The following is a 12358-nucleotide window of genomic DNA, read 5'->3' as shown; positions in this document are numbered from 1 at the left end:
AAACTTAGATCTTTCTAAATCTAGTTTTTTTGTCCTTTTAGATGTTTTATATCTGAGAAGAGAATACATCTGCACTGTATAACTTTTTTTGATACTATGCTTTAACAACAAATACACATAATCTAGGCAGTATTCTAAGCCAGGAGTTCAGGAGCTGGCAGAGTTTTCTAGAATAGGTTATATAAATAAATATCATAGGTTCTGTGGGCCATGCATGCTCTTTTGCAACTAGTCAGCTCTGCCTCTACAGACTGAAAGCAACCATAGACATAAAGCCAGTGAATGAGTGTGGCTGTGTCCCAACAAATCTTTATTTAGAAATACAGTATTGACAATACTTGACTGGAGATTGGAGATTGTCAACCTGTGTTTTAAGGGTTTTCTACATACTCCCATCATCCTTAAAAGGATTAAAGAGAGATGTTATTATTATGATGGTACCAATTTAACATATAAGGTAACTGAGGTGAATAGAGTTGGAATTACTTGCCCCAAATTACACAACTGGTATGCAACCTGCATTTTGATGGATCTTTCATCACTTAAAAATAAATAAATAAATAAATAAATAAATAAATAAATAAATAAATAAGTAAGTAAATAAGTAAATAAATAAATAAAATAGGAAAGAAAACCAACTGCTGATATAGAAAAACTTGAGGGTAAATTAAATAAAAGAAAAAACAAACAAACAAAACACCATTCATATTCTTTGCCTTCTGTGTTTGTGTTGACACAAAGGTTTTTCTCTTTTTTCTTTGTACCTATTCCAATTGATTGAGAGGCTGGTTGGAATGGTGTGTTTATAAGGATGCTTAAAGTAATCCCGGCCCAGTGGAAAGAAGTACCTTGATCAATTAGTGACGCCTGCCATGTGTGCATGGTGGTAGAGTAGAGACACCATGCACAGTATTGTTGATCTTTATCTAGAATTGATGTTGCTCTGTAAATAAAGGTTTTCATTTTACTAATCAATGAGAAAACCTTTAATTTCATGACAAGGATCTCTCTGGAACTGGGCTTAATGTTTCTCAAATTCACTTTTCACTTGGCTTATGTTCTTTTCCTCACAGGGGATGAAGGAAGGCTTTTACCCCAATTCTAAAAGTCCTATATGATGTCTTATCTTTAATATCTGAAATGCATGTTGTCAGCAGCTAAGATTTATTGCACTGCCTGCCTTACTGAAGACACTTTGACTTTGGGCTCATGATTTCTGGCTCTGGATTTGGGCTGGGGTTCTTTATTTCTCTCTGCTTTTTTTCAGTCCAAAAGCAAATTGCTTTTCAAAAGTTTGAGGAAAACCTAAAGCAGTTTGGGGTGGATTAGAAATGGGAAAAATGGCTCATTTCATGAATAAATATTTGCCTGCAGGTCTCCACTTTGCAGACTCAAACAGGGATTAAAAGGTGAAGATTGGCAGGAGGGAGGTGAGGAGGCTTTTAGGCAAAAAGCAGCGTGTGTGTTACAGTTCTGCACACAGAGAATACAATTTCCCCTTTGTTAAAAGTAAAATCAGCTCTAAGTAGTCCTTTGTAGCTGCCACTACAGCGGGTCAGTCTAGTGGAAAAAGCACAGGCTTTGGGCCCAAAATGTCTCAATTTGGATCTCTTACAAGAGGTGTGAGCTCTTGCAGGTGGCTTAAGGTCTCAGAGTATCAGGTTCCTCATCTGTAAAATGGGACCAATTCATCTAAAGTCCCATGCCCAGAGCCTGATACACAGTAGAGAGTCGGCAGTAGAACTTGATTCTCTTAATTTCGTCATGAAGAAAAATTTTAAATATGATAGAATATGATATGTTATAGGCCAATCAGAATTATTCAATTTCAGAAGATTGGTATGAAGCCACATCCTCAAGCATCTTATTTATATAATGTGTTTGCCTTACAAAAACATAATACCACCAGCAGCACCAATAGCAGCAGCAGCAGCAGCAGCAGCAGCACCATCAATGAGTAACTCACCTCAGCATGTAGAGTCAGGAAGACAGGTCTTAGCCTTTTTACTAAATGAGTTAAGGAAAGTGTGATTTGTGCAGAGAGAAATACACATACACACACAGGCACACACACACACACACAATGAGAACATCATGTTTCAGGACTGCAAGGCTGATATGCTCACTCAAATGCTGGCATATCTTTCGAAGTCGTATTAAGATTTTAATAGAAGATCAGAAGAAAGTTTTGGTGTGCGCGAAGATAGTATGGCTTCCTTGCCAAAAGAGAATGAAATTATAAATCTGTAGATTCTGGATTTAAACTGAGCGTGGTGTAGGTGAGAAAACCTGTTTAATGTACTGGGCACAGTTGACATGATTCCGTGTTGCAATGGCAATACAAACAACAACAAACGTAATAGTAAAAATAACCAACAACCGCTGAAGCCAATATGTACCAAATGCTTCCCAGTGCCGGGCATGTGTCTTTAATAAGCCTATAGGAACCTATGTGTTGCAGATACGGAGAAAAAAAGGAGAAGAGAAATACAATTTGTTCATAAAAATACAGGTCAGGTGGATCTAGCATTGGAAACTAAGAGTTCAGATGTCTAATGGCATCGTCATAGACGAGTGAAATCTTAAAGATGATTCTCCATTTCCACACCGTTAACTTGCATACGGGAAAACTTGTCCAGATCCATCTACTTTACCTTCCAACATTTTTTATGGGCATTCTGGGGTATTTTCTCCCAAGCTGTATTATTTACTTACAGACTTTGAAATATTTTATTATGTGTATCACATTTGAACTGATTTCAGTTACCCCTAACCTCAAACTTGCCTTTTCCGCATGTAAGATTTTCTCATATTGACAGTTTATCATATGTATTGGCACTGTGTTTTTTTTAAGAAACAGCTCTTGACGAGGAGGCACTTCTCTTTGAAGTTGTTGGGAGAAGGCTTCGAGGTAAATGGTCTGAGAGAAATGTAGAATAATACCTTTTTATTGTGGAAATGTTTTCACCAATGATTTTCAAGATTCATTCTCCCCAAATTCTGGACTCTTACTTTCTTCGTTACTTATAGAGACATTACTGAGCATTTTTTATGCTCTGGACACTGCTTGGGGCTGGAGAATCAAAGGCAAGTACGGTATTCTCTCAGCTCTGAAGGAGCTGCCACTTCATCCTCTCTCAGAAGTTTGACTGCTGCAGGAGTTGTCGAAGATAGTAGAATCCCTGAAAATAATTTAAGTGACTTATCTGAACCCCACAGCCATGAGAGTTCACCTTTTCTTAGACGAATGTTGCCTGAATCCATGGCTATGTGTCCTTCATTACAGTTCTGGCTTCTTGTATCATGCACTTCAAGATCCATTGACCGCACGTGCTATATAGGTATTTTGAAAACGGATATTTATACTGCATGCCTGCATTCCAGAATATTTTCTCAAATAAATTAATGTGCTTTTTTTTTTAGGCAAGGCAACCCTTGGTTGACTTCAGAGATTTCAAGGACCTTGTCAGCTTACAATCCCTTATTTTTTACTTTTTACACCTACAGCACCTGATCTTCCTAGGTGGTCTCCCATCCAAGTACTAACCAGGCCCAACCCTGCTTAGCTTCCGAGATCAGACGGGATCGGGCTTGTTCAGGGTAGCACGGCTGTAGACAGTGTGCATTTTTTAAGATGTATTTGAATTGTTTGCTGAGTGAATCCCTCAGTGAAAAGATCAAGTTACCATCACTGTGGATAACGAGGGATTAGGCCTAGTAGTTAGCCGCTCAAATCTTTTAACTTTGATTTGCAGTTAAGGTCTCCGCCTGTGTTCATGATGCCACAGGTGTATACCGTTGTGTTCATAGTGTGACTCTCAGCAAATTAGAATTTCTCATTCGATAATATTTCTATCCAGGAATTTTAGTTGATAGCAAAATAAATACTTTCTGTTGGCTTAAGTGGAAGGAATGGCAGAATAGCAAGAGGTTCACAGAATGAAAGAGAAATTCATTAAATCCACCTCAGAAAGCACATTGCGATCCTGAAGTGGAGATAGCTTAATAACAGCTCTGCCGCTGCCCCCTCCTAAAGCTCATAGTTGGAAGTCTGGAATCTCTACCCTAATTCATAAGTAGTGGTGGATTCCTAAGATATCAGGAGAAGGCTTGGCAGCTGTGCAGCCCGAGATGGGGGGCAGGGAAGAGGGAGGGAGAGATGGAAAGAAAAAGGTGGGGGGCATGAGAGAGCACAAGAGTGAAGATCTTCTAGAAAATCACTCTGGGATATTGAAATAAACTACATACTACTGAAATATAGCTATGAAACAAAGAGGATCGATTATGTATGTATTGCTACAGAAATATTTGCAAAATGGTTTTAATCCCTGTTTTGCAAACTAAGAATCAGAATTTAAGCAACATCCAAGTTTACACAGCTAATCAAAGGCTGAGCTAGGTTTTGAATGTAGTGTGTTTCAGCATAACGTTCCCTCTGAGAAGCTTTTTCTCAAGTCTCAAGCATAGGATGAGCATCAGGAGGCAACTTGGAATTGGGAATACTTGTATCAGGCACTGGAATAGACTGACTCACTTCAGTCAATTATGTTTACATTAGTTCTCATCTGCATTCATGAAAAGAAACCTATAGCTCTTTGAACCCACATGTCTAATCTTCTTTGGTTTTTATAGCCCTCATATCTACTGGAGCCACTTCATTTTACTGTCATGCACTCAGTGGGTCTGGGTAGGCAGTGGACCTTATGAGCGTCAGATGACAATGGCCAAATGTTTTGTTCTCTTTCCTCCACTTACTAGCTTTGTGACCTGCAGGAAATCAATCTTCCTGAGCCTAATCCCTTCCCCTATAAGCAGAAATAATGTCCTTAAGAGGAAAGCTTCTTAAGTGCAGGGCCAGATCTAATGTTTCTGCTGGTTTTGAGCACTATGAATCAATGAACGAATTCATTTGTTAATTTAGTTATTAATAATATAGCTATTTACTACATCAAAAATGTTTTTTAAATGTTCAAGTATCAAAAAAAATGATACGTATTGTTTCCATGCTGTTGTATTTTTCTTCGTTTTATCCTACATATTATTTTCACCATTAATGCTCCTTACAAATTGCCCACTACCTACCATCCCTATGCTTGGCCTATTGCATATACTGGACCAATGGGCCCCAGCCTTTTTGGCACTGGGGACCAGTGGTCCTATGAGAATCTAATGCCTGATGATCTGAGGTGGAGCTGAGGTGGTGATGCTGTAAGGTGGTGATGCCGGGGAGCGGCTGTAAATACAGATGAAGCTTTGCTAGCTCATCCGCTGCTCACCTCCTGCTGTGCGGTCTGGTTCCTAACAGTCCGCCAACCAGTACCAGTCTACAGCCTGAGAGTTGGGAACCCTTGCACTAGACCTCCTAAGGGAGGTGGTCATCACCATCATTTGCTAGACAGGAACCCTGAGGAACAGGGAGCACACTTACCTGGCTGTTAGGTAGAGCTTGAACTTAAGGCCACACTTGATGTCCATGGCCACTTTTGGTTTGCTATCTTAGCATTCCACGTCCTCCAATAAATGCCTCACAACTGTGCATTTTCTACTTTGAATTTCCAGCCCTTTTTTTTTTCTTTTTAATGCCAGTGACACTCTCTACCCACCCTCACAGACCATCACTGAACCTCAGTGATCTGAAGGAAGACAAAAAGATTTCTGACTTCTTCTCAAGATTGTCTCCTGCTTCTATGAGAGTAAAATGAAATTCTCTGTACCACACATTAATATACTTGACATCCTTTATTACTTTCAGGTCATACACATCTTTCTTTCTATAAAGAGAGTCATTCTACAAGCATTCATTCGTTCCTCTTAAGGTCATGCCAGAAAGAGTCATAGTCTTATTGTCAACACACTCAGTGTAACAATACAGAGCTTCTCCCCCCTCACCCCCAAACCTTGCATATGTTCTTATCAGGAAATCAATGTGCTGATGGGGCACAGAGGATGGGAAGACTTGGAGAAATTCGGTGCACTTTGCCATCTGCCCAAGCAGATGGAATTGGGATTGAGTGCTCTCACTCCAATCTCAGATCTGCTGGATATTATCATCTTGGATGTCATCACTCCTAGAATTACCTCCCGTGAAAAAGGTGCCACTTAAGACACTGCAAAAAAAAAAAAATGCAGAGAATGCTTTGCTGTGATATAGCTTCTGCACTACTTAATTTATTTTGTATGCTTTGGAAGTTTACAAAAAAAAAAATAAACACTGACAATATCTACAATTTTCTTCTTTTGAGTCTGCTTTCAGACTTTCCAAAAGCTATGATACCAACAATAACAGTGCCACATAATGTTCTAAGTGGTTGGAAACTTTCAGAACTGGGCATCTTAGATTTCATGGCACTTATTACACCTTTTCTCACATTAGTTCTTGATTTTTGTGAGCCATCTGTACCCTGAATTGCCAGGCTTAATGGAATGAAGCAGATGCTGTTATATATTCAGACCCCTCATCCTTGACGCAGGTTGATACTCACCCCCATTATCATGCTAACACCAGCCGGGTTCAGAGAGAGATGCCTGTGTCCGCTTAATAAAATGTCCCAGTATCCAACGGGTGGTTACTGTAAACACAGTATATACCCTCATCCTTTTCTAAAACTCTCTTTTATTGGAAGCCAAATATATTTCCTCATGTTATGAATGCATTTTTTATATGGTTCTGCTGTTTGTGGCCTCTTGAACTATTATATAGTAGTGTCAGGGCCTATTACTAGCTGCATTGGTCAAGTTATTTACTCTCTCTAAATTTCAGACTGCTAAATACAAAATGAGACTAATTATAACTATATCACAAAACTCTTGTGATTGTTAATACATGCAAATTGCTTACTATACTTTCTACGCTGGGTTAGTGACTCAGGAATGACGAGTGTGACAATTAGGCAAACTTGATAGATAAGACTAAAGAAGGAACTGAGAACTAAGGTCCATTTCAAATATTTGAGATGGGGCATTGGAATATTTGGAGTTCTTAATGCACCGACAACTTGGAAAAGTGTTAAGTGTAAGATAGTTGGATATTAATTTACAAATTATAAGTCTGATTTACAAATTAATTTACAAATTTACAAATTAATTTACAAATTATTAACCTGTAACTGGAGATGAGAAATTGTGAGTCTTTTCTTCAGATCATCATTCAGGAAATTATGTCTCTGGATTTGTTTAGTTTCATGACATCATTTTAATGGACTGCACTCCAGGTTTCTTAGCAACCTGTGGATGATTATTCTGTATTTCTGTGCAAATGGCTCTATTGGACCATGGGCTTTGTGGTTTTAAGAAGTGAAAAGAGCTCCAGGGAATCACATACATATTATTTCAGGGCTCAGAATAGATATATAGTCACCTATTTGACTTAAGCTAGTGTGAACAATTTCTGAATCCAGATCTACCCCTGTTTGCAAAGGCTCATACAATCTTGACTGAGCTCTATGTCTTTTTCCATGTCTCATTTCTGCTTCCCTCTCTGACTCGAAAAAAGTACATAGACAGCTTCTGCTCAGCACCCAGGTAAGGTGGTTGCTGACACCTACAGGCTAAACTCTTCCTTCAAACTCAAAAGATGGTAGGAAAAGTAAGGTCCATTATCACTTATCACTTTATGTCATTCATGGAAGGTTCTGGTTAGTATTGGGTGCTATTTTTGCTTACAGTTCAATTGTATTATTATGGAGAGGGATATTCCTAACATTCTAGGAACAAGACAAAATTGAGAATAAAACAAAACAAAAAATCATGAAACACACACACACAAATGTGTTCTCAGAAAAAAAGACCATTTTTCTTACTAACAAAGTGAAGGAGGCACATACTGTAGCCACCCATTTGACGTCGACATCATTCCCTTCTTTTCACCAGCCCTCCCAGTGCCTTCAGGAATAAAACATGATGCTAATACTATCCCACCCCAAGACAAACCAGTGACAAAAACAGGAGCTTCCAGCACGATGCTCTTTTTGTTCATTTTCCTCTTACTTTGATGCACTCCATTCTTCTTGTTTCTTTCCTGGTTTTGGAGATTCTGCATTTTTTCCAATTGTTGCTGTTCTCTTTCTCATTTTTCTTTGCCTTTGATAATCTCTCTTCAACTTCCACTTATGAAAAGTAACATTCTCCAATATTTTCTGCTTGAATTTCTACTCTCATCCTTCTCTTGGGTTTCGGTTTTGCTTGGATCATGATGATGTACAAATGCGCATCTCTAAACCAGGTCTTTCTTTTAAGCTCCTGAACCACACGACCAATGGCTACTCCTGGACCTCGACACTAGCCATTAAGCTCAGATCATCTTGGTGCAATTAAAGTACACGGATTATGACCTTTTATGGACTTGGGTAAAAGTATGGTATCCTAAATTTAGTAATGTAGTGACCTCATAGAAAATAGTATATATCATGTAGCATGTTTAATATGGAGATAATGCCTTGAAGAAATGTTTTGAAGATCAGAGAGCCTATGTGTAAAATCCCAAGCAGATGGCCTGGCACATAACATTGTAGAAAGTTAACATTATTGTTAAGACTTCAAACTAAGAATGACTTTCTTACCCTTGTAGCATCCACATATCAATCCGAGGGAAGCACCTTAATTGGAGGCCTTGAATCACATAACTATCTCTGGATTAAAAAATGTTGTCTGGAAGGCAGGCCCATGCCTGATTGATGTTCTTATATCAGAAACTAGGAAGATACTTCTATATACTAGATTTATATTCATGCCATTGCATGATCACGACATATAGTAATGGGATGAGGAATTATATTATATACATTTTACCCTATCAGTGGTCCAGCACACAGTAAATCTGTTAGATGCTCAGTATATCTTTGTTAATTAATGAATGCATTGGAAATAAGAATATATCTATCTAAATCTACCTATATCTATATAAATCATAATGGGATCATTGTCTGACACAGAATTATAGTCTATTAGAGCTGGGAGAGACAACAGAGGTTATTTAATACATTCTACAGATAAATCCATGTAGGACCTCTCTGCACTGTGGGTATTCTTTGATGGATTTCAAAAGAAAATATAAATAGTATTCAAGGGACCTGCTACAGGCTAACACAGACAATAGCTCCATAACCAAAAACAGTATATTATTACATGTCTCATTTAGCAATGACTCAGAGCAGTAGGCAACAAACAAAAGCACACAGCTAGCAAGTGTCAGACTCCAGATCCAAACCTATGAGTCTATCTATGATTTAAAAGAGAACACTTCGTGCTATGACATCTATTCTCCTGACTCACAATTTATGTTTTATCCTATCACACTACACAGATTGAAATCCATTTTAACATTTCAAGGCCCCAAGGGAAGATTCATTCTGCCCAGAAATCCATTCAATGATGGTTCTGCTGCTAGAGTTTACTTTTTGTAGTGATTTCCTGTGCTTTTGTCTGGTTATGTTGCATAAGTTCTGAGATCTCTCATGTCAGATGCCAATCTTCACTTGCTCCCATTCACTCTGCCAATAGGAAGTCTATTTATTTCGAGTCATTTGTATCATTATTGTATGTTTCAGTGCAAGGAAATAAGGCTCTTAACACAGAGCAACACAATCACTTTAGTTTTTCTTTCTTCTAAAATGTATGACTCTGCCTGAGAAGGTTGTTTTTGGTTTTGTTTTTTGGTTTTGTTGTATGTGCGTGCGTGTGTGCGTGCGTGTGTGTGTGTGTGTGTGTAAATTCAAACCCTAGATCAACATTTCTCAAGACTCTTAGACTCTTAACATTCTACCATGATCTTTTGCCCAGAAAAATAGTCAATTGGTGGCACAAGGGTATGGGGCGGTGCCCCCACCTTTTTGTGGAGCAGAGGAGAACTTGTCTTAGATGAGCAGGCAGCACCCTGTCAGGCTTCATGCTGTCTTCTCAAGCAGCACTAAAGGAAATGAACTAATGATAGCTGATGCTTGTGAGGGGCAAACTCCCTCCTGCCGCTCAGAATTGCAATGTTAGTGAGAGCCGTGGGGGCCCGGGCCAACCCTGCCAGAAACAGGTTTTTAACAGCATGAATTTATGAATCCAGTCAATGCAAATGAGAGTTTGTTATGCTTGGAGTCTAAAAAAACGATGCCTCATTTATTAAATTAAGCTGCAGAAATTCTATTCAGATAATGTTAAATGATCGTTTTTACTCTAAAAGCAAAGCTCTTCTCAGTGAGTCTGCTTATTTGACAGTGTTATTTTACCCTCTGCTTAAAAGCGAGAACAGACTTAGGGATGGAGAGGAATGTGACAGCAGCCTGAGAAAACTGGCTTTGAAAAAGCAGTTATGCCCGTGACGTGTCCTAGGTCTCACAGCTTTTAAGATAATCTGTATCATCCTTAAAATGGGCATGATTCCATAAACTGTACGATCATGGTGAGTAAGAGTAGGAAGGGAGAACATGAAATATAAGTCAGTAATAGCCCAGTGTAAATAAAAGGAGGAGAAACCTACGTAATTTAGATAAGTATTTTGCACAGAGTGATTTCTGGGCCACATGCAAAAATTCCCAGAGCCAATCACAGGGATCTGCAAGAAACTATCCTTGAAATAACATTTCTTCTGGTTAAAGAACCACTGGCCTTAAAGTCATGATCTCTGTTTAAATCCAACTGTGATATAAGTCATATATATATTTTCACCCCAGCATGAGATTTCTCACTAGTTTACTAATGATCACTGTTAACATGTTGGGAGGGAATGTGGTGGTATTAGAAAGAGAAAAAAATAAAACCTCTACACAATTTGAAGTCACCCATACGTGGGGTCTTTTGGTATGCCTATCATTTATTAACTATATGACTCGGGTTAGTCTTTTATCCTGACTCAGTTTTCTCCTCTCTACTATGAAAATGTCCTCATGGGTTGCATGACTGCTTTGATTAATAGATGATATAATGCCTGTAAAGATTCTAGCACAGAGCTTGACATTCAATGCTTGTTTTAGCATGCATCTTCTCTTTATATTCTAAAAATTAATAATTGCTTATTGTTCATGCTTACATGTTGGAATATAATTGATTTGATTAATTTAATTGAGTAGTTTGACTCAATGTATTTTGTAGTATTCTAATTTGGACGCAGATTTTGTGACAATAAGTGAATTATGTTGTGGAATATTTAGGAGCGTATCTTGTGTGTGTTTCCGAATGACCACACTTTTTTTTTTTATTGTCAAATTATATCAGTATACAAGTTGGTTTGTTCTCAAATTATTACCACCTCATGTCTGCATAAAAGAAGCTTAAGAAATATGTGGACTAGAGCATTGTTTTGTATTATTTTAAAAGCAACATTTTTAGTGAAGAGGTCCAGCCTCATCAGAGATTCAGGCCCTTTCCCATTGAACCAGCGAATATGAGTTTTAATTCATAGTTCTTCCTGGATCTTGAAAACATGGTTTTTTCTCACAAGAAGCCAATTTTGCTAACCCTTAAATAGTGTCACATCTGTGATCAAGGCATAAGGTGTTCCCAGAACAATTAGCTGTTCAGATTCAGGTATAAACAGAAGGATAATTCACAAATATTCGTTCTCCATACATGTTATGTTAAAGAGCCACTGCAAATGAAAAGAATTTACATACGTTATGGCTCATTTTCATGAAAGTACCCGCTTGCAAATGAGCACACATAGTTGGAAATGTGCAGTCACAAGGCTCCCCAAAGAACGTGAACATCAGCTCTTATCCTTGTCAGCATGTTTTATCAGAAAGGCAATCAGCTGTGAGATGATCTTATGTATATATTTATTTTAGTTCTTACTTTGGCTCTTTTGCTTTTCTTTTACTTAGAATTAAGTTTATTTGCTAGCAGGAGAGAGGAGTTTTTTGGTGAGGCCTCCACCTTATGTGAACTCAGTTTAGAATTTTTTGTTTAGGCTTTTAAGAGCCCTGGCTTATAGAAAATTGGGTAGTAAGTACTGAACTTGAAATACTTTGCTATTACAAACTTTGGGAGTCATTAGTGTATCTTTTGTTGGAGACATTTAATAAACCTGTGTGAAACAAGTATGCTGTGCCAGGCCTTACGCTGCTACTGAGGATTCCATAATTACCGGATTGAAATGATTCTGCCTTTACAGAAAGATGACCTGTTTTTGGTCCTGCCTTCCTTATGAGAATGTGAAGCATGTTAATAAGTTAAGCATAAGAATGGGAAGTGGGCTGAGAGCAAAACAAACAGGGTGCTGGTAGAAAATAACAAATGAGTAAGGGAGATCTCTATGACCTGGCCATAAATGGACCACTTTTGACAGCTAATTAGACAATGATACCCATTCGAGGGAATTTGGACATGCTTCTTATATTTCCAATGCTCTTTCCCCCAACCTCGACCTCAAAACCAT

The 12358-nt window shown here is 38.2% G+C and overlaps 1 protein-coding gene and 1 non-coding gene across 4 annotated transcripts in view; one reads left to right on the top strand and one right to left on the bottom strand.

The window, feature by feature from the left end:
• CDH8 (cadherin 8) overlaps positions 1 to 12358 on the top strand; it is a 314915-nt gene that overhangs the window by 46310 nt on the left and 256247 nt on the right. The window lies entirely within an intron of this gene.
• On the bottom strand, positions 3499 to 3617 carry LOC120581042 (5S ribosomal RNA). Its single transcript, XR_005647139.1, has one exon. It is a non-coding gene; the product is annotated as a 5S ribosomal RNA (ribosomal RNA).

This window comes from Pteropus medius, unplaced genomic scaffold, assembly GCF_902729225.1.
Source record: "Pteropus medius unplaced genomic scaffold, Ma_sr-lr_union100, whole genome shotgun sequence".
NCBI lineage: Eukaryota > Metazoa > Chordata > Mammalia > Chiroptera > Pteropodidae > Pteropus > Pteropus medius.
This window is presented reverse-complemented; position numbering and strand designations above follow the sequence as displayed.